Source organism: Stenella coeruleoalba (assembly GCF_951394435.1).
Source record: "Stenella coeruleoalba genome assembly, chromosome: 7".
NCBI classification, from domain to species: domain Eukaryota; kingdom Metazoa; phylum Chordata; class Mammalia; order Artiodactyla; family Delphinidae; genus Stenella; species Stenella coeruleoalba.
Window position 1 is genome coordinate 72779786 of NC_137153.1, and position 23806 is coordinate 72803591.

Here is a 23806-nt window from a genome sequence, read left to right on the forward strand (position 1 = left end):
TCAAAAATTATCTGTTAAATGTTGAACTGGTTCTTGTCATAATTCAGCTCTCAAGAATCAAGATCAAATTTGTGCAGGTGAAATGTTTTTTATACTGTAAGTCATTTCCCCCTCCACCCTAGCAACTTGGTTCACTTCCAGAAAGAGGACTCAATATGGGAGATTCATTTTTAATGTGTGCACATTTATAAATTCTAGCTTGGTCTTTTGGCAAGTTAAGTTTTGGTAGTTGGAGGTTCTAGAAATTCTCTTTTTGTTGCTGTTCCCTTCTCTCTTGGCTAGATACAGGTTAGGTGGTAGCAGGTGAGACAGCCCATCTAGGTCTAGAGAAAAGGAGCAAATGACAAGGTGAATCACAAATCTTGGCTGGGCTTCTGTTTGGATAGCTCTGCTGTAGGACCAACAAATAAGGCTCCATTGTAAATTATTCAACTCACCTGAACTGTAAAAGTAATTTGGTTAGCTTCCTCAAATTAGAAGAATTTAACGTGACTTATACCTAAAACGAATGTGTACCTTGAATGTTCAAGTTTGTTATGCAAATTTGTCAAGCAACAGTTTTTCCTATCTGTACGGTACAGCTGAAGGCGGTTGTTTTGCTCTCAAATATAAATAGCAGCTCGAAAGATGACTGGAAAGTTGCAGGAAATGCTTTGCAAGGTCAAAAACAATTCTCATGTGAAGCTGCGGTGGTTTCTTACCATTTGCTACTGTTCTCATTATCAGGGCAGATAGTTGGATATGTAATAAATTATTTACTAGAATTTTCAGCACAAAAATAAAAGGGTTTTGTTTGTTTGTTTTTGGTGGCAGTGGTTTTGACTAAGTATTCAGTCTCTTGGCCAGAGGTATTCAACTCTTGGGTATTCATAAGGTTCCTTCAGGATCTGAATCAGAGTTCCTTCTGACTCCCAATCCTTTCTGGCCAGCCTGGGAGCAAGCTACCTCTGCATGCTCCAGGGCTATGGTGTAACTCTTGGTACTTTTATTTATGCTGACAGTGGTTAACATGTATATTTAGATGGGAAAAGCATCAGTGTTATCTATGATATTTCTGCCCCCTCCCTTTTTTTTTTGAAGAGAATTGTTTGAAATAAATCTTCTGTGGCATTGTATCTCCAAATTGCGATTTGATATCTTATATTTAGCTATCCATCCGGGTTCAGTTGCAAAAACAAGAAACCACTCTATCTTAAGCAGAAGGGGATTTGATACAGGGAATTCACAAAGTCTTTAAAAAGGCTTGGGAAGTGAGCTCTGGGCTGAACATCAGAAAACCACGCCAGCTACACACCACTGAGCTGGCCCACCAGCAGCCTTTGTCACAATCAAGTGGGTGTTCTTCCAAAGGAATGCAAGCCAAAGAAAAGCATGTTGTGAACCTAGAATTTTTTTTTCTAGAGTGCTATACTATTTATTTATTTACTTACTTACTTACTTACTTATTTATTATGTTATCTAGTTTACACATATTAGTGTATATATATGTGAATCCCAATCTCCCAGTTCATCCACCACCACCACCCGCCCTCTTTCCCCCCTTGGTGTCCATACATTTTTTCTCTACATCTGTGTCTCTGTTTCTGCCTTGCAAACCAGTTCATCTGTACCATTTCTCTAGATTCCACATATATGCATTAATATACGATATTTGTTTTTCTCTTTCTGACTTACTTCACTCTGTATGACAGTCTCTAGGTCCATCTACGTCTCTACAAATGACCCAGTTTCGTTCCTTTTTATGGCTGAGTAATATTCCATTGTATATATGTACCACTTCTTCTTTATCCATTCATCTGTCGATGGGCATTTAGGTTGCTTCCATGACCTGGCTATTGTAAATAGTGCTCCAGTGAACATTGGGGTGCATGTGTCTTTTTGAACTATGGTTTTCTCTGGGAATATGCCCAGTAGTGGGATTGCTGGGTCATATGGTAATTCTATTTTTAGTTTTTTAAGGACCCTCCATACTGGCTGTATCAATTTACATTCCCACCAACAGTGCAAGAGGGTTCCCTTTTCTCCACACCCTCTCCAGCATTTGTTGTTTGTAGATTTTCTGATGATGCCCATTCTAACTGGTGTGAGGTAATACCTTATTGTAGTTTTGATTTGCATTTCTCTAATAATTAGTGATGTTGAACAGCTTTTCATGTGCCTTTTGGCCATCTGTATGTCTTCTTTGGATAAATGTCTATTTAGATCTTCTGCCCATTTTTTAATTGGGTTGTTTGTTTTTTTAATATTGAGCTGCATGACCTGTTTATATATTTTGGAGAGTAATTCTTTGTCCATTGATTCATTTGCAAATATTTTCACCCATTCTGAGGGTTGTCTTTTTGTCTTGTTTATGGTTCCCTTTGCTGTGCAAAATCTTTTAAGTTTCATTAAGTCCCATATGTGTTTTGGGTTTTTTTCCATTACTCTAGGAGGTGGGTAGAAAAGATCTTGCTGTGATTTATGTCAAAGAGTGTTCTTCCTGTGTTTTCCTCTAAGAGTTTTATAGTGCCTGGTCTTACATTTACATCTTTAATCCATATTGTGTTTATTTTTGTGTATGGTGTTAGGGAATGTTGTGATTTCATTCTTTTACATGTAGCTGTCCAGTTTTCCCAGCACCACTTATTGAAGAGACTGTCGTTTCTCTATTTTATTTCCTTGCCTCCTTTGTCATAGATTAGTTGACCATAGATGTGTGGGTTTATCTCTGGGCTTTCTATCCTGTTCCATTGATCTATATTTCTGTTTTTGTGCCAGTACCATATTGTCTTGATTACCGTAGCTTTGTAGTATAATCTGAAGTCAGGGAGTCTGATTCTTCCAGCTCCATTTTTTTCCCTCAATATTGCTTTGGTTATTCGGGGTCTTTTGTGTCTCCATACAAATTTTAAGATTTTTTGTTCTACTTCTGTAAAAAATGCCACTGGTAATTTGATAGGGATTGCGTTGAATCTGTAGATTGCTTTGGGAGGTATAGTCATTTTCACAATATTGATTCTTCCAATCCAAGAACATGGTGTATCTCTCCATCTATTTGTGTCATGTTTGATTTCTTTCATCATCAGACAGGTCTTTTGTCTCCTTATGTAGGTTTATTTATAGGTATTTTATTCTTTTTGTTGCCATGGTGAATGGGATTGTTTCCATAATCTCTCGTTCTGATCTTTCATTGTTAGTGTATAGGAGTGCAAGAGATTTCTGTGCATTAATTTTGTACCTTGCAACTTTATCAAATTCATTGATTAGCTCTAGTAGTTTTCTTGTGGCATCTTTAGGATTATCTATGCATAGTATCATGTCGTCTGCGAACAGTGACAGTTTTACTTCTTCTTTTCCAATTTGTATTCCTTTTATTTCTTTTTCTTCTCTGATTGCCATGGCTAGGACTTCCAAAACTATGTTGAATAATAGTGGCGAGAGTGGACATCCTTGTCTTGTTCCTGATCTAAGAGGAAATGCTTTCAGTTTTTCACCATTGAGAATGATGTTAGCTGTGGGTTTGTCATATATGGCCTTTAGTATATTGAGGTAGGTTCCCTCTATGCCCATTTTCTGGAGAGTGTTTATCATAAATCAGTGTTGAATTTTGTCAGAAGCTTTTTCTGTATCTATTTAGAAGATCATATGGTTTTCATTCTTCAATTTGTTAATACGGTGTATCACATTGATTGATTGCATATATTGAGAATCCATGCATCCCTGGGATAAGTCCCACTTGATCATGGTGTATGAGCCTTTTCATGTGTTGTTGGATTCTGTTTGCTAGTATTTTGTTGAGGATTTTTGCATGTATATTCATCAGTGATATTGGTATGTAATTTTCTTTTTTTTTTTTTGTGGTACGCAGCCCTCTCACTGTTGTGGCCTCTCCCATTGCAGAGCACAGGCTCCAGACACACAGGCTCAACGGCCATGGCTCACAGGCCCAGCCGCTCTGCAGCACGTGGGATCTTCCCGGATCAGGGCACGAACCCTTGTCCCCTGTATCGGCAGGCAGACTCTCAACCACTGCGCCACCAGGGAAGCCCTAATTTTCTTTTTTTGTAGTATCTTTGTCTGGTTTTGGTGTCAGGGTGATGGTGGCCTTGAGAATGAGGTTGGGAGTGTTCCTTACTCTGCAGTTTTTGGAAGAGTTTGAGAAGGAAGGGTGTTAGCTCTTCTCTAAATGTTTGATAGACTTCACCTGTGAAGCCATCTGGTCCTGGACTTTTGGGTGTTGGAAGATTTTTTATCACAGTTTCAGTTTCATTACTTGTGATTGGTCTGTTCATATTTTCTATTTCTTCCTGGTTCAGTCTTGGAAGGTTATACCTTTCTAAGAATTTGTCCATTTCTTCCAGGTTGTCCATTTTATTGGTATAGAGTTGCTTGTAGTAGTCTCTTAGGATGCTTTCTATTTCTGCATTGTCCATTGTAACTTGTCATTTTTCATTTCTAATTTTATTGATTTGAGTCTTCTTCCTCTTTTTCTTGATGAGTCTGGCTAAAGGTTTATCAATTTTGTTTATCTTCTCAAAGAACCAGCTTTTAGTTTTATTGGTCTTTGCTATTGTTTTGTTTCTATTTCATTTATTTCTGCTCTGCTCTTTATGATTTCTTTCCTTCTACTAACTTTGGGTTTTGTTTGTACTTCTTATTGTAGTTCCTTTAGGTGTACGGTTAGATTGTTTATTTGAGAGTTTTCCTGTTTCTTGAGGTAGGCTTGTATAGCTATAAACTTCCCTCTTAGAACTGCTTTTGCTGCATCCTATAGGTTTTGGATCGTTGTGTTTTCATTGCCATTTGTCTCTAGGTATTTTTTAATTTCCTCTTTGATTTCTTCAGTGATCTCTTGGTTATTTAATAACTTATTGTTTAGCCTCCATGTGTTTGTGTTTTGTACGTTTTTTTCCCTGTAATTGATTTCTAATCTCATAGTGTTTTGGTCAGAAAAGATGCTTGATACGATTTCAATTTTCTTAAATTTACCAAGGCTTGATTTGTGACCCAAGATGTGATCTATCCTGGAGAATGTTCTGTGCACACTTGAGAAGAAAGTGTAATCTGCTGTTTTGGGATGGAATGTCCTATAAATATCAATTAAATCTATCTGGTCTATTGTGTCATTTAAAGCTTGTGTTTCCATATTAATTTTCTGTTTGGATGATCTGTCCATTGGTGTGAGGTGTTAAAGTCCCCCACTATTATTGTGTTACTCTCGATTTCTTGTTTTATAGTTGTTAGCAGTTGCCTTATGTATTGAGGTGCTCCTATGTTGGGTGCATATATATTTATAATTGTTATATCTTCTTCTTGGATTGATCCCTTGATCATTATGTAGTGTCCTTCCTTGTCTCTTGTAACATTGTTTATTTTACAGTCTATTTTATCTGATATGAGTATTGCTACTCCACCTATCTTTTGATTTCCATTTGCATGGACTATCTTTTTCCATCCCCTCACTTTCAGTCTGTATGTGTCCCTAGGTCTGAAGTGGGTCTCTTGTAGACAGCATATATGTGGGTCTTGTTTTTGTATCCATTCAGCAAGCCTGTGTCTTTTGGTTGGAGCATTTAATCCATTTACATTTAAGGTAATTATTGATATGTATATTCATATTACCATTTTCTTAATTGTTTTGGGTTTGTTTTTGTAGGTCCTTTTCTTCTTTTGTGTTTCCCACTTAGAGAAGTTCCTTTAGCATTTCTTGTAGAGCTGGTTTGGTGGTGCTGAATTCTCTTAGCTTTTGCTTGTCTCTAAGGCTTTTGATTTCTCTGTTGAATCTGAATGAGATCCTTGCCAGGTAGAGTAATCTTGGTTGTAGGTTCTTCCCTTTTATCACTTTAAATATATCATTCCACTCCCTTCTGGCTTGTAGAGTTTCTGCTGAGAAATCAGCTGTTAACCTTATGGGAGTTCCCTTGTATATTATTTGTCATATTTCCCTTGTTGCTTTTAATAATTTTTCTTTGTCTTTAATTTTTGTCAGTTTGATTACTATGTGTCTTTGTGTGTTTCTCCTTGGGTTTATCCTGCCTGGGACTGTCTTCAATTCCTGGACTTGGGTGGCTGCTTCCTTTCCCTTGTCAGGGAAGCTTTCAACTATAATCTCTTCCTATATTTTCTCAGTTCCTTTCTCTCTCTCTTCTCCTTCTTGGACCCCTATAATTTGACTGTTGGTGCATAATGTTGTTCCAGAGGGCGCTTAGGCTGTCTTCATTTGTTTTCATTCTTTTTTATTTCTTCTGTTCTGAGGCAGTGATTTCCACCATCTGTCTTCCAGGTCACTTATCCATTCTTCTGCCTCAGTTATTCTGCTATTGATTCCTTCTAGTGTATTTTTCACTTCAGTTATTGTATTGTTCATCTCTGTTTGTTTGTTCTTTAATTCTTCTAGGTCTTTGTTAAACATTTCTTGCATCTTCTCTATCTTTGCCTTCATTCTTTTTCCGAGTTCCTGGATCATCTTCACTATCATTATTCTGAATTGTTTTTCTGGAAGGTTGCCTATCTCCACTTCATTTAGTAGTTTTTCTGGTGGTTTATCTTGTTCCTTCATCTGGTACGTAGTCTTCTGCCTTTTCATTTTGTCTGTCTTTCGGTGAATGTGGTTTTCATTCCACAAGCTGCAGGATTGTAGTTCTTTTTGCTTCTGCTGTCTGCCCTCTGGAGTGAACCTAGAATGCTTTAAAAGAAACTAACATTTTAAAATCATATTGTTTCACTACAATGCCCAGATCCTTTTGAAAAATCACTAGCTTTGGCACCACTTGGCTCCATTGCTTCCTGGCATTTATCTGCTGGAGGGGAGAAGCATGGACCCGCCAGGTCAGCAACCTCTGCTTTGTTCACCTCTGCTCTTGCCTGCCTGCTCCTGTGGGCATTTCTGCTTTTAGCCTTGATGTATAAGAGAAGCCAAAGACATGCCTTGGGTCTTAATGACTGCCTTATGGAAATCATAAGGAAAAGGTGCGAAAAAGGCACAGACGTGCTAAAGAACCCTGAAGAGAAGTTATGGCAAGCGAACCCCTGGGAATCCATATCCCTCCTTCCCTCCCCACCATACCCACCCCTAATTATTCAACAGAAAAACCTTACCAGCAAACTGAAAAGAAGTTGTCATATTTTGTTCCTATCATTTTTTCCTTTAGAGCCCTCCTAGTCCTACGTGGTATCTCTTGAGGTAATACATAGACAATATTCTAAGTCTCATGTCGCCCGCTAAGGTTTTAAGACCTAATCCAGATAGCCTGGAAAGAAAACTGACGTTATAATTCACGTGTTAGGTTTTTCTCTTTCTTTATCTATGAATCATTTTTCTGTTAAGGCAGAGTGGTCTGTTTTCCCACTTTGCATTATACTAAACATATCTGCACTTAAATACGCTATAAATACTTCAGCTAGTGGTTGTCATTCTGTCAGTCTTTTCAGAATCCTTAAGTTTGAAAAGTGTCAGTTAGTGCCTGGATGTCTCCACACCTAAATTATATACCGCAATGGGAAGCTGCTGTCTCTTAGAATTTTTCCTTTTTTAAAATGATTATTGTTTGTGACTTCAAAAACCCCAATTGCAATTTGTTCTTTTTTTTTTTAAGCGTACTCCAAAAATTGACTAGGAAGCAAAGAAAAAAATAGTATCATTTTTTAAAGTATATATTTGACCTGTTTATTGGGGGTACATATTTTCAAGTTCTGCTCAACAGTCCTGTGTTAGAGCATGCAATTCACAGGAATAAAAAGAAACTATTGTGGATTCTTGCTTCCCAGTCAAATAGTGGGATTTATATTCTGAAGTTTTTATTCTTAAATTTTTCTTTCCTAATAATAATTCTGTCCTTTGAAAGGAGGTATAAATTGAGCACTAAGAAATGCAGAGGCAAATGTGTTCTATCTCAAAGTTAAGAACAAGTTAGTTTAATGTTGTGGAAATTGGTTACACACATGAATATTAATTCTTTTTGTGATTTCCTGCACAGTTGGTAGCAAAGCTGAAGCTTTGATTATGCATAAGGATAGAAAACCCTACTGCATTCCAATATATTTGTCCTTTCCCCGTCAAAGATGCCTTTTCCAACATCACCACTCTGTCTAGTCTCATGTTTTGCTAGTGGCTATTTCTAATAGTTGACTCATCCTGAAGACATTTGGTGTATTGTGAGAAGGGCAGATAGGTCAGAGGAAAACCACTGGTCATTTGCCCATAGAGGGACAGCTGACAAAGGCTCCCTAAATGATGGGTCCAACATTCTAGACCTCAGAGGCTGCCTCAGTGGTTCCAAGCAAAGTTCTGTGCCGCTTTCTTCCTGCCTGTAAAATATGGCAAACCTAGGAGGGGTGGAACCATTGCCTCCAGCTAAAAGTACCTCCCCACAAATCGCTTACCCCTCAAAGTTAAAGACATACAAGTAGAGCCATCCCAAAGAATATTAGAGACCCATTATCTTACAGATGTGTCTAAAAGATGAGGAAAGAGAAATGCAGAGACGTGCATTATGTGACATGTCCAAGGTCACATAGCCTGCTAATAGGATTTAAACTGTCACACAGGTCTCTGGGGTCCAAGCCTCATGTCCTTTCCACTGTACCACCCCTTTCGTCACGGTCTCCAAAGACTTCTGGTCTTATCCTTGATGTGTGTGTTATGCACAGATGGTCAACTGGTTGATTTTTTTCCTAACGTGAATTCTGGCCCTGTGTTTGAGCCGTTTTTTGCTGCTTAATAACTATAGTATTTCCAGTAGGCAAAGTGCTGTGCTTATGTTAACATCTACCTATGATGTTTATTCTAGAAGTCATTGGGCTAAGTTTGCTTACTAAAAACGTGGTAGCTATGGGAACTTCTCTATCATAGTACTAGTCATACTTCAAATCGCCAATAATAATCCAATAACAACTACAAAAACAGCTAATTATTGGACCTTAGTAAGGGTCTGTGTTAAGTCCTTAACATGGGATCAAGTCACTCAATTCTCACAGCAACCCTATAAGGTCATTATCTTCGTTATCTCCAGTTTACGGATGGGAGTTGCTTAGCAACATTAGCTAACTTTCCTGAGGTCAAATGGCTAAAAAGTACAGCCATGATTTCCATGCACAGCATTGACAGAGAATATCAGGCACGAGCCTCAGCCGTTCAACAGCTGCCCTCGTCCATATCATCACGTCTCAGACAAGATGGCTTTTAGATGATGCTTTTAATGGAAGTTCAGTAACATCCACACAAGTTCTCTTCTTTCTTACCCGTTTTGCCTTTTCTTTTTCCATGTGATTTTGAGTAAAGGTTTTTCATTTCAAAGATGTTAGATTCTTAGTGTTCAAACACTAAAAATATGACATATTAAGTTAAATTCATAAGAAACCTAAAATAACTATTTCCTTATGTTTTTATTTTCCAACTCTACAGGTTGACTCCAAATTGTTACATGATCATTGAGAAGAGACTTATTTTTAAATTGAAATATAGTTGATTTGTAATTCTATATTAGTTTCAGGTGTACTACATAGTGATTCAGTATTTTTATAGATTATACTCCATTCAAAGGTATTATAAAATATTAGCCAGATTGTCTGTGCTGTACAATATAACCTTGTTGCTTATTTATTTTCTACATGGTAGTTTGTATCTCTTAATCTCCTGCCCCTATCTTGCCCCTCCCCCCTTCCCTCTCCCCACTGGTAATCACTAGTTTGTTCTCTGTATCTGTGAATATGTTTCTGTTTTTGTATATTCATTCGTTTGTTTTATTTTTTAGATTTCACATGTAAGTGATAACGTACAGTATTTGTCTTTCTCTGACTTATTTCGCTAGGCATAATACCCTCTACGTAATACCCATTACATTGTTGTAAATGGCGGAACTTCATCGAGAAGAGACTTTTGTTAGGTATGTTGTTGCTTGATTTAGGAAATCCCATATCCTCTGTTGACATAGTAAGGTTAAAAGGAAGCTTCATTACTTACAAAATGAAGGGAGAAGAAAGTTGGGTGCAAGAACTTGCTAGTAATTCCAGTTCTCTAACCATAACCTCCAGGGAGGGCCAGCACGTGCCTGCAGTCTCTGCTGTGGCCACGGCAGCTCCCTGCCATACCCGGATGCCAGCTGGGGGCCCTGCCAGCCCCTTGGAAGGTCTCTGCAACCCTCCTGTTGATGCTGAATTTTGAATCTGACCTCTCCAGACTCTGTGCTTTTATGCTTCTTCTTCTGAATACTCCTACCTGCAGACAGACCTCCTTGACCCCTCCAGCCCCGGCCAGGTTTTTCTCTTTCACTTTCACTATTATAAATCATCAGTTAGGGCATTAGTCCTCAAACTGCCACTTCTAGCTATAGAACGTTGGGCAAGTCACTTTACCTTTGTGTGCCTCCGTTCTTCGTTTATAAAATACGGATTATGATGCTACTGCCCCAGAGCGTTGTTAGAAAGATTAAATGAAATAATAATTAGAAAGCACTTATGCCTCTTGGCACATAGTAAGCAGCCTCAAAACACTTGTTAAAATAATCAAGTGATTCCAGACCCTAACACGTTGCAGCGTCCCCGTAAGTCCCACTGTTAGGGGCAAGATATAGTTGTTTTTGGCAAAAAGCCCTCATGGAGTACTTTATTAGTCAGAGTTCTGTCAAGGAAACAGAAAACACATTTGGAACTTCAAAGAATTCAGGCAAGGGAATTGGTTACAGAGCATGGGAGGCTGGAAGAGTGAAAGGAGGGAGTTGCAGAAACGCAGGTAAATAACTAACTGCAGGAGGCAGCTCCTAGCAGGAGCCCTACCGTGTCACCAGAACCTAGACTCATGAAGGAGGGCCCCACGTGGGGACCAGATGCCCCCTTAGGAGCAGGGACAATGGAGGAGGACGTCGCCTAAAGAGCTGGGATAGTGGCAGGGACAAAACCGGCTCCAAAGACATCGTCCAAAGAAGGAAGGGGAAAAAATAAGGGAAGAGACCCTTCTCTCTAACGCCCACCCCGCTTCCTGACAGTGTCCTCAACTGGCAGAACCTGTCCAAGGAGACTGAGGAATGTGGTTTGCCCAGCATTGCAAAGGAGACTTGAGACAGCATATAAATAACAACCAGCGCACACAGAGCAAAAACTTAGATAGAAGTAAGGTCTTTCACAGAAAAGAATTACAAAGATCAAAGCTTCGCAGAGATGGTGTGTGCGTGCAAGAGCAAGAATCGGTCTAGACTCTTATAAAAGGAATCATAGAGTCAATTTAGTAGTATGCCAAGGTAATAATGGAATGTAAGGTAGCCGTAATTTTTTTCAATACTGTGTGCAATTAGAGACTCTGATATTTACCAACAAGTCTGTCTGACAGCCAATAACACTTTCCCTGGTACTGTGCTAGAGTAGATGCTGGTTATTCATAGAAATGTCTTAGCTAATTCCAGGCACATGGGATAGATAAAAAGGTTCTTCAGCTCAAGAATTCCACAAAGAGGTTTGTAAGCCTGGGGAATCCAGGTGATAGAGCAGCTGATATAATTTGGAGGCGAGATAGCTATCACCCATGCCCTAACAAAGCACTTTATTGCCAAGACCCCAGCCTACCCCATCTCATCAACTGAATAAAACTCAGTTCAGAGCAAACACACTTTTGGCTGGTGGAGAGGTGTGGTGTCACTTCCATTCTCCTTAGAGTGAAGAGAAGGATTTAGTCAACTTTTCTCTCGTGTCAGGAAACTAGGTCACCAAGAAAATGATGATACGTGTTTGGGGGAGAGTAACACTCCCAGAATCCTGAAGCAGAAGGCTGCTTTGTTACCCAGCCTCCCAAGAGAAGAATATCTCATTTTAGAAATTAGGACCTTTTTAGGCATGCTGGGACTACAGGCAAACCTAAGAGCCGTGTCATATCTTTCTCCAGTTGTGACTGGGGCACCTGCAGGGAAAATTGGAGCCTGATAGCAGCTTCATTATATGCCTGTTAGTTTAGCTTCCCCTCCTCAAACCCAGGCCTTTTTTTGGCAAAAAAGAAACCAGATTTACATCATATAGTCTACACCTGGATCCTGAGTTTGATTTTGATTCTCCGATACACCTAATACACACAAAGTAACAAACCTCATTTTTTCCAAGGCTAGCAGGAAGTTGATCCCCAGCATCCTGTGTTAAATCCTTCTGTTATGTGTGGAATTATCTCCCCAGTAGCCAGCTTCATCTCCCTGTGACTTAGATGACTTGTGCTTTGGGGTAAAGATTTCACCCTGGAAGTCCACAAATGTAAACCTGCTGCTGAGGACTCATTAATTGTGGAGAAACTAACGGACCTCCCCGCCCCCCCACTGGCTGACTAAACACGTCTACACAGCCAGCTTAAGCTCATGATAGTCTGGGTGACAGGAGAATTAGGTAAGTAATGAGGGAATTAGGAGACAATGATAAAATGTCAAATCAGAATAATATTAATCCAAAATGTAATTATTTAATAACCTGCTTTCAAGGATAAAGTAATAAAGATGAAATATATAATGATATAAAGGAGCTCATTACTTTTCTGGCCAGCCATATTAAAAATTAGTGTTTGGAAGGTCACAGAAGACCTTAAAAACAACCAGACTTGTTTTCTCGACAAAGGATTTGGCTAAAATGAAAATTCATCCTGATGGCTACTGGAGAAAATATGTGTTAGTTTCTCTGTCTTTTCTTTTGTTTGTTTCTCATCACACTGGAAGAATACTTTTGAGTATTTAAGCACTAATGTCTGGGAAAAGGTGTTTTATCCTTTATTTATATGTAAGTGCATTTGGGTCCATGTCCTGATAATTCTATCTGCTATTACTGGCCATTTTCTTTGTCCTCACTGAGTTGTGGTAGAAGAGAAGGCAGGCAAGCCAAGGCCAAGTTAATGAGTGAATTTCCCTGCCCATCCTCCTGATACTTTTCCAATCCCAGTAGCAAAACTTGCCCTAAAAGAATCATGGAGCTTTGGCAATGGAAGGGTCCTTTTCACATCATGTCATCCAGCCCTTTTATTTTTTTATATCAAAATTCTGTGTACTGAATTTAACAGTCAAATAGTTGTATAAAGTTTATTAGGAAATAGAGAAGGTCCTTGTTCACCTCCCCCTACACTTTACTGTCCCCAGATGTGACCACCTTCAATTCTTTTAGCTGATTTGTTTGACAGTTAATTCTGTAGCTCTAAACAGCATGCTTATATTGCTGTTTCTCAATCTTTCAGGTTTAGACATTAGCTAATAACTTCCCACTATAGAAGATGAAGATTTAGCTGTCTTTTCCCCATTCCACACCCACCACCTACATGCCTCCTTCCCACCCACTCTTCTAGTCTTCCAGTATAGTTATATCATGATTGTGCTTAGATCTATATCGAGTGTTTTATTATAATCGTGTGAATATTGTGCTTGGGTTTCCTTTTCTGTATGACTTTTTATTTTCTCTGTAATAATCATCTTGTTCTTTCGCTTGCTTAGCTTTCTATGTATTTGTATTTAATGGAAGCCTAAACTCTCCACCAATTGTCTTAATTGCTTCCCAGACTATTTAGATGCATCATGTTCTGTTAATTTCACTGTCTTACAGAAGTTTCCCCCAAAGCCTTCTGACTTGCTCCCATCTGGATTGGATTGCCCTCTAGGGCCTGAAGTTCATATGCTATCTTGGAGTCTCCCTTCTCCACCATCCTGGGATCCTTATCAACTCTTGTCTGTGTTGGTTCCCCTGTTTAGCATATCCTGTATCTGCCTCTTTTTTGGTTTACTCCCTCATTTTGGTGGAGCGCATCCTCCAGTATCTTCCTGAGGATTCATGGGAGGCAAAATATTCAAGGCCTTGCATGTCCAAACAAGTCTTTATTCTCACCCTAACACTTGATTGATAGATTAGCTGATATAAAACTCTACACTGCAAATCTTTTTTGTTGTTGTTTTTAACTGTGAAGGCTTTGCTCTGATATCTTCTAGTTTCCAGTTACCATTGAGAAATGCAGTGCTGTTCTGATTCCTGATCTTCTGTATATGGCCTGTGTTTTTTTCTAGAAGCTTATTATCTCTTCAGTTTCCCCCTAGTGTCTCAGTGGTTCATGATAATAGGCTTTGCTGCAGGTCTATTTTCCACCAATCTCAGAAGGCCTTTTTGATCTGCAAACGCATGCTTTGGAGTTTGGGAAAATTTTTGTAACTGTTTTTTTATTTCCTCCCTCTACTTTCTTTCTTCTTCCTACAACTCCTTTTATGCATATAGAATCTCCTGGATTTGTCCTCCAGTTTACTTTTCTCTCTTTATTTCCATCTGTTTGTCTTCCTATTTCACTCGCTCAGAGAGTTCCTCCACTTTATCTCCTAATCTTTCCACTGAGGTTTTCATTTTTGTTGCCATAGTTTATGAGAATTCTTTTTTGTTTACTGATAAAAGATTCAGTAAAAAAAATTCTTTTTTGTTTACTGGACTCCTTTCTAGCAATCTTTCCTTATTTCACAGTTGAAATTTCTTCTCTTTTCTCTCTGAAGAGATCAGGATTTTGTTCTTTGTTTTGCTCTGATTTTTGTCTCTTTTGGTCTCAATTTTCACGTGGGTTGCCTTTTTCTCTTCGTTTTGGTCTGCCTCTTTCATATTCAACGTTTTCCTCAAATTTCTGGAAATCTTTGCTTGTTGCTCAACCACATGTTTGAATGGGAAATTAAAAGTCTGACTAGAAGCTTAAGCATTTGAGTTGACCAAGCTTCACTAAAGGGCATCCAGTTGGACCCTTTGATGTGGAACCAGTGTTGGTGTCCACCAGTCTTTGCTGTGACCCGATCTGATTCCCTATAGAAGATGCTCCCAGTTTCTTGCTTGGAGGGGAAAGTCCTGGCTGTCAGCCTTCTGGGACCTTTGGCAGGGAGGAGGGCTGGGTGTCTCAGCATCTAATAGGCACATGTTCAACCTCATCACTCTCTTTTCCCTCAGCTGCCTCTGGTGTCCCTAGGTCCAGATGTCCTCTGTTCTATGTCCTCATCAGAGGGGAAAAAAAGCCTTCGAGTGTGCTGCTGGAATGGACCAAGTATTTGCGCTATGTCTCTCTCTGCTTTCCCCACTGGTGGCTTAGGATTCAGCTCTCTTGGGTTTGCAATCAGTTACTACCTGTCTACGTAGCTTCTAGACTCCAAAATGTTGTGTTTGTTACCCTCTCCCCATCTTCTGCCCTTTTTTTAAGTTTATGGCTTTTTTTTAACCCTTTATTGTTATTTTAGAGGGGTTGGAGGTGACAGAACAATTAAATGTGTTGTATTCCATCTGCTTCTACTTCTTTGTCTATAAATTAAGAGAGGCCCAGAGAGTTGCCGACTGAGTATTCTGAAGTTGCAGCATAACTTAATAGCAGAAATGGTACTAGGACCTATACTTCCTGTCCTTGTTTAGGGCACCCTCTTTCAAAATAGACATCATCAATAATGGATTCCTCCATAACAAGTATGTGCCTGGTTCGGTGTGAATGAGTTTAAAAGTCTATTTTGCCATGAGTCCTTTGTATTTTTGCTTTGACTGGTAGCTCATCACGAGGCTGTAAATCAGGAAGCATCCCCCACTCTGTGACTTTCTCTGTGTCTCTAGCCCTAGGAATAAAGCATGAGTCCTTGGGGTTAGCCTACCACTGAACTAAACATATCGTCTGATAATTAAGACATGATTCAGTTCATCTGCTTTCTTAGATCTCCCTCAACACTCAGCAAATAGACTTGCACTGGGCCTGCCCCACCAGCCTATCAGACAGATCTAAATCCTAAAAGTAGACATTGCCTCATCTCAGTGTCCCAGGCTGGGATCCTTACCACATCTATTAACATAGATAATACACATTCTCACCGTACTTTAATTCAGTATCCCCAAACATTTGGGGAGGACCTTCTAGTCACAGGACATTATATAAGATGCTAGAGAGGATGGAAAAGATGGAAAATCTTTGCTCTTAAAAAACTATCATATTTGAATAAATAGAATGGAAGGTGAGTGGTATTCAGTTCAATGAAAGATCTGTGCAAAGTGAGTTAGGAGAACAGAGTTAGGAAAGATGACTTGCCCAGAGCTGTCTGTGACGCCCGCAGCAACGGAAGGCGCTAAAGAGCAAAAACTATGCAAAAACTATGTCCCTAATGGTAGTGTCCCTTTCTCTAGCTCAGAAAATGTTTCTTCATTATCCAAATGCAACATTTGGGGTGTATATTCTTAGTTGAACTAAGAAGGGATCCCCAAAAGGGAAATGCTGTTTTATTAAAAACTTAATTCCAGGAAGATGTATGCTGATCATTTGCTTCTAGCCATATTCGTAACAATAATTAACGCATCTGCCTTTTCAAGTGCAGGCAGATGCCTTGAGCTTATCACTCCAGACAGTGTGAGAGAGCAGAGTTCCCCAGTTTGCCCTTGATTGTCATTCAGCCCCATGTGTCATTCTGTGGCTGAGGCAGATTTAAAATTCATTTCTGTGCCTTAGTGACATAAAAACAGTTCTTAACAAACAAGGGGCTCCCACATAAAGTCCTCTCAGTACGTTCTCTGGAGAACTAGGGAATTGGATATTTTTGTTGAAGAACACACAGTTCTCAGACATAACCGGAGCATGGTACCTCTTTGCTAAGACAGGAAGGCAGGTCACCTGGGAGCTGGCCTGAGATTAAATAATTACATGAATTCTGGGGGATGGTGAGCGCTTCATATTTTTATAGCACTTATCTAATAATATTTATAAAGTCTTTTGCTAAATATGGAAGATTTTTGAAAATTGATGAGTTATATGGTACCGTTAATTAATGCATAATTTTTACATTTCTTGTTACGATAATAATATTAAGAACATGTATTGGATGCCTACTCTATACCATGTAGTCTGCCAGGCACTCTACAGGTGTTATTTTATTTAATGCACCTGTCAACCCTGTAGGGTAAGCACTAGTGGAGTTGGTTAAAGGGACTTACTTAGAAACATACATGACAAGAATGTAGAAAAGTCAGTTATTATCAAGGCTACTGTGTACCCAAACCTAAGAATGTATTTAAAAAATGTAATAACTTGACCCATAAAATGAATTTCTAGATACTAATGAATTTTTTTCCTTAAAAATCTATAGTTCTTCAATTATAATGACTATATTCTCAGTTGCATCGTTTGAAAGCTTTCCTATTTTAAGATCTCATGAAATGTGACCTTAGTCAATTAGGAAGTACCCCATAACTGACAAAAAAGAACACAAGTTAAATAACAAATAGTCCAGTCAGTGGAATCATGTGATGTGATTTAGGCTTAGATCAGTGTTTCTTATATATTTATATGTTGTTAGAGAATGTATAAGATATCTTATGAAATCCTGTCACTTTGCATTAAGAAGTAGAAGTGAGCCCAGTAATAGTTAGAAATGCTTTCAGCCCAAGTAACAGAATACTGATTGGTAAGCACAGCTTAAACTAGAACTTTCCAACCTGTATGGTGAGACCCACTGCTGAGCCACAGAAAGAGGAGCAGAGATATTTATTCCCCCCTCAGTCTAAAGGGTGGTGAGGGAGACCTAGGACAGCCAAAGTCCCAAGGGCTATTCATCTCAGGAGCCAGCAGTCTCCTCCATGTTCCCTGTAGGACAGTACAAATATCATCCTGTCCTATGAATGTCATGACACTAAAAAAACATTGGGCAGTAGTGGCTTAAAATATAATAAAGAAGATTTGTCATTTATTTGACATAAAGTCTGGAAGTGTGCAGTCCAGGATGGGTGCAGCTGCCCAGTGACATTCTCATGGATCCAGGCTCTTTCCATATTGTTGCCCCATGGTCACAAAGTAGCTGCCACAGCCTTAGACATCACGTCCTCACTCCAGGAAATGCATTCAAGAAGGAAACAGAAAGAGCAAAGCAAAAAAAAAAAGGGAGGGTGTTTCCTATGGTGATGGTATGTTCTTTTATCCAATGGGTAGGGGAGCTGGGGGGAACTTTCCCAGTCATGGCCCCAAAAGACCTCCTTAACAACTCATGGTCAGAAATAGATTGCATGACCACTTCTTGTTGCATAGGAGTCTAGAAAGAGGCCTACCTACTCTGAGACTACTGATCTCCACCCACTACCTAAACTCAAAATTTGGGGGTTCTGTTAGCAAAGACAGGGAGCTGTGCCAGTTGTATAGGCACCAGTGGTAGTACCAAACATAGCCTGTAAGGAAAAAGTCAGGATTTTTTTTTTAATGAGACAGGTTTTCTGCTTCTTAATTGTTCAGACGGTTTCAACTAAAATACCACCCACAGGATCATTTACCCCTGAAACTAAAAGCCTCCTGTGTGGAAGTGGGTTTCAAACAGAGCATCCTACAGATAAGAGAAAAAAGTTTGTGCAAATATTAGTCAAAGAAATTTACGTTTTTCAGTATTCATTTTCATTCAGAGACATCCAAGCAGCATTTATAATTTTGTAGCTTTGAGTTGTAGAACTAGGTATGGTTTTTTACCTTTTTTTCTCCTGTTTGATAGTTTACTAAATTTCATCGTGTGTCACATTCACAATGAAAAGGCATTAATATTTTTAATTTTTAAATCTGATGGAATCTTTGGAATGTTGTGTGAGATGTCTCCAGAGTTAGACCACAGAGCTGGTTTTATTTCATTTCTTGAACATTAAAATTAAAAGTCATTGTAATGCATATGTCTCACACCACAAATTTTTAAAGATTAACTTTTCTTTATTTGAGCAGTATTAACTTTGGATATTTGGAGATATTTTTTCTCATTTCCTGAAAATTGACAGAGCAATTATTTTTATCGCATTGCAAAGACTATATCTGAGACTCACGGTACTGAGTGGAGAAACTAAACATAAACACTACCTTTGATTAATTGATCATTTTTAGAAGGTTGGTTCATAATATTCCCAATACTGACTTGGAAGTAAAAAAGAATACGAAAAAGAGAAAACACCACTCACCCAGAATCCTTCCTTGATAACTTGATCTTGGTTTTGGAAAATAGAACTAATTCTTGACCAATTTTCGGTCCATGATAAGGAATACACTTTTTCAGCTTTGTGAATTCATTTTCTGATTATAACAGTTATATAAGAACTTTATAGTGTAGGGAATTTGGAAAAGAAAGCAGTTATTCTTAATCCTACCACCATAATACAATTTTTAATGCCTTTGTAAACCCCAATCAAGCTCTTTTCAGATTTGTTATAGGATTATAATTATAGCATAAATGCTACTTCATATCATGCATGTTTTTATGGCACTGTTCTCATGCTTTTTTTCATATTTTTTTAGATTTTATTTTTATCAAAGATATACTTTAGAGTCAAATAGTTCTTCAGTTACAACTAATGAAAACCACCAACCCATCCATTCCTCACCCCCATTTCCTCCTTCCCAAAGGCAATCACTTTCACCTTTTTCTCTGATTTTTTGGCTGTTTCTCTCTCTCTCTCTAAACAGAATGCTTGTGTTTCTACTTCTTGTTCTCATTTTGGAAGAGGATAATATAGCTCCCTTTTATTACGCCTACCTCCACACTAACCCTTCTCTACCCCTCTATCCCCGTAGTAGAGTTGCATCATAATTTTGGTTAGATTGTTATTTACCTTATTATGTCACAATCACTATTTACAGCTGTGCCTTATTATAAAATTTCATTACTTTTCCTTGTATTTTTCCCAAAAATAAATGATGTTCTGTTCTTTTTTGTTTACTTAGTTGTCTAATACTTGTTACTAATTGAATCTCAAGCCATCACCATGCATAACTGGTTCAGATGCATCAGACATTGCATCACTGTCATCACCTGAAGCATCTCTCCCTGGAGCCTTCTGACGTGATTCAGTCTGCCCTCTGTGCCTGATGTACAACTGTCATCCTGAGAACTTCCTTTACCTTTGTCTCCGGTATTGGCTCCCCTGCTTCATAGTTCTCAAATCTTCCTCTTTTGGGAATTGTTCCCTTGTTTTTGTGGAGCACATCCTCCAGTATCTTTTTGAGAAAAGCACTCGTGGGGAGCAAATTTTTTGAGTTCGTTTATGTCTGAAAATGTCTTTATGCTTAGCTCACTCACATAACAGTTTGGCAGGCTGTAGGATTTTATTATGGAAACAGTTTTCCTTTAGGTTTTTAAAGGCATTATTCCATTGCCTCAGGCTCCCCAGGTTTTTACTGAGAAGTTCAAAGTCATTCTGCTTCCTGATCCTTTATATGTGACCTATTGTTTTCCCAATATGAAAGTTTAAAGATCTTCACTTTGTCCTAATAAAGTATGTTGGAGTGGGTCTTATTTTTATTAATTGTAAAGTATATCCAATGGACCTTTTCACTCTGCACACTCATGTCTTTCAGGTCTAGGAAATTTTCTTTTCCTTTTTTTGTTTTGGTTTGGTTTTTTCCTTTTTTTGTTTTGTTTTGTTTTTAGATCTAGGACATTTTCTTTTTTTTAATTGAAGTATAGTTGATTTACAACATTGAGTTGGTTTCAGGTGTACAGCACAGCAATTCAGCCATATACACACACACACACACACACACACACACACACACACACACATATACATGCACACTTTCAGATTCTTTTTCAGATTCTTTTCTCAGATTCTTATATTCAATATCTTATAATAATAGGTTATAAGATATTGAATATAGTTCCCTGTGCTATACAGTAAATCCTTGAGGTATTTTATATATAGTGGTGTGAATCTATTAATATCATATTCCTAATTTATCCCTCCTGACCCCTTTCCCCTTTGGTAAACATAAGTTTGTTTTCTATGTCTGTGAGTCTATTTCTATTTTGCAAATAAGTTCGTTTGTATTATTTTTTTATATTTCATGTATAACTGATATCATATGGTATTTGTCTTTCTCTGTCTGACTTCACTTAGTATGATAATCTCTAGGTCCAAACATGTTGCCGCAAATGGCATTATTTCCTTTTTTATGGCTAAGTAATATTCCATTGTATATATGTTCTACATCTTCTTTATCCATTCATCTGTCGATGGACACTTAGGTTGCTTCCATGTCTTGGCTATTGTAAATAGTGCTGCTGTGAACACTGGGGTGCACATATCTTTTGAATTAAAGTTTTCGTCTTTTCCAGATAATATGCCCAGGAGTGGGATTGCTGGATCATGTGGTAACTCTAGTTTTAGTTTTTTAAGGAACCTCCATACTCTTTGCCATCGCGCCTGCACCAATTTACATTCCCACCAACAGTGTAGGAAGATTTCGTTTCTAGGACATTTTCTTGATGATTTCCTTGCCTCTGTTTTCTCTCTTCTCTCTGTATTTCCTCATTTGAAAATCAGAACTGCTGGGCTGGCCTTCTGTGTTTCTCTTGTTTTTCTCTATCTCCCATCTCTTTGTCTCTTTGCTCTGTTTTTGTGTGTGTGAGATTTCCTCAAATTTTCATCCAGCCCTATTACTGAGTCATTTCTACTATTGTATTTTTACTCCCCAAGACCTGTGTCTTGTCTTTATTGTTTTTTAGGTATCATATTCTTTTGTTTCATAGTTACAGTTACTTACCTGAGGATATGAGAGATAGTTGCGATGTGGATGTTTTGGCATTTTCTTCTCCATGCATGATCTCAGTTTCCCTCCAATTAGGTTTTTTTCCTGTATTTTCCATCTCTAGCTTTTAAAATAGTGACTTTTCTCAGATTTATGGTAATCTTCGGTTGTCTGTTCATACGTAAAAGGGCACCACTACGAGTCTATAGAAACAGAAAGTGGATTGGTTGTCACCTAGTGCTGAGGGAATTGGGGAAAATGGAGTGTCCTGCTCATAAGTACAGTTTTCTTTTGGAGGTGATGAAAATCTTCTAATATTGGTTGCGGTGATAGTTGCACAACTCTGAATATACTAAAAACGTTGGATTATATACTTTAAATGGATCGATTGTATGGTGTGTGTATAATATCACAATAAAACCATTTCAGACAAAAAGTGGGACACTAACAAGATAATGAAAAGCTCCATGTGTGTGGCTGGGGCTTGTCATCTGTGGTTTTCACTGTACAGTGATCTGGCTGAATTGTTTACTTGGGGGAACCTCTGATAGTCGGTATCTTTCTCTTCTTGGGTTGATGAGATTCCCCAGGAACGACTCCACCAGTCTCTCCAGCCTGGAGGATAAAGGCTGGCTGCCAGTATTCTGGGACCTGAGTGAGGGAAGAAGGCTGCCTCTGAATCGAGCAAGCTAACACCCACCTAATATCCTCATTTCCAGAATGATCTCTAGCCCGCCATGGTGCCTGATGGCCCCTGGTCCAGAGACCCTCTATTCTACCCACTGTAGAGAATCAGTCTCCATTTGTGTGTGTTTGCATGTGTGCCAGGATTGAGAAAGGGCAGTTGCCCCATGGTAGGGAGTGGGAGAGATGATCTGCCTGCTTCTTTTTTTTTTTTTCGGCTGCATTGGGTCTTCATTTCTGTGCGCCCTTGGTTGTGGTGCGCAGGCCTCTCACTGTGGCGTGCTGGCTTCAGTAATTGTGGCGAGTGGGCTTAGTTGCCCCACGGCATGTGGGATCTTCCCGGACCAGGGAACGAACCAGTGTCCCCTGCATTGGCAGGCGGATTCTTAATCACTGAGCCACCAGGGAAGTCCCAATCTGCCTGCTTCTTAAACATACTTAGCTTAGTTGCCCCCCACCACATACACACACATATACACACTTTCAGGGACCCCTGGTGCTTCTATTTCCTAAGCTTTGGGGGATTCTGTGAATCAGGTTGGTTCTAGGCTTTTTTTTCTCAATTTCATGAGTTCCTATGGAGGAAGCAAAGGTGGAAACGTGTTTACACCATTTTTACCTGAACACAGATACAATTTTGCCTTCTCCAATTTTTCAGGAATGTAACAATATGTAGTATTGAGATTACTTTATTATTTAAAATTCTGATTTGGGAAAAAAAACATAGAATAAACTGTTGATTCTGGACAAAATACTCTTGTTTTATGCAGAATCCAAAGATTTGATGATATTTCTCTGCTATCGAAGGAGGATATATTATTTTTCATATGCAAATAGAAAAACCAGTCCTCTCTGAATTCAGAGAACCAGTTAAGTGCATTCAAAATTATTAGGCTTGTGTTAAACTGATTTAAGATAAATAGATGAAGTAAGCTTCTCCTCAAATCGTGAAGCATTTCTTTACCTTAGCAAGTGAGCAAGGTTCTCAAATTCTGACTGCCTCATAAAGAGTAGATGGATTTTATTGTTAATTTTTCCATAGATAAAATTAGATGTTTAATACTTGCCTTAAATACTCTCACGTTGTTATTTGATTTGAAGAGGATCATTCAGCCCATCTAGACTGAATCTGGAGCTCAGGGTATTAAAATGATGGAAAAGACACTGGCCAAGCTTACCATCCTCTATGATACTTGACCTTGAGGCCGGGGCTGACTTAATTCCTCTTTGCATTTCTGGTACCTAGAATTGTACTTGGTATCTAGTTAACATTTCTTGAAGCTTATCACGTGAATAAGAGAGGGCAACATTCATAGTCAAAAGCACAACTGTGTCATATATATTGACAACTTCAAGACAATTGTAAATTGTACCTCCAACTAAACATTTCAGTGTAATACAACCTTGGGCCAAGTTCTGCTTGATAATAACCATGATCTCTACTATTACCACAGTCTCTAAAACCTTACGATTCTGTTTCTCAACCTAAAATACCATCCTTTTACTTTTAAAAAGAACCTTTATCTTGCTGTATTGAAACTTATATTTAATTTAGATTATTATGCAAAGCCACTTGACCTTTCCAAAGCATCACAGCCATTCAGGACTGACTACATAATTCGTGGGATCTCCTGCAAAATAAAAATGTGGGCCCCTTGTTCAAAAATT

General features: G+C 38.6%; 1 protein-coding gene across 10 annotated transcripts in view; it reads left to right on the forward strand.

Moving 5' to 3' along the window:
- Positions 1-23806, forward strand: part of PIP5K1B (phosphatidylinositol-4-phosphate 5-kinase type 1 beta) — a 423928-nt gene that overhangs the window by 350572 nt on the left and 49550 nt on the right. The gene's annotated exons all lie outside the window — the stretch shown is intronic.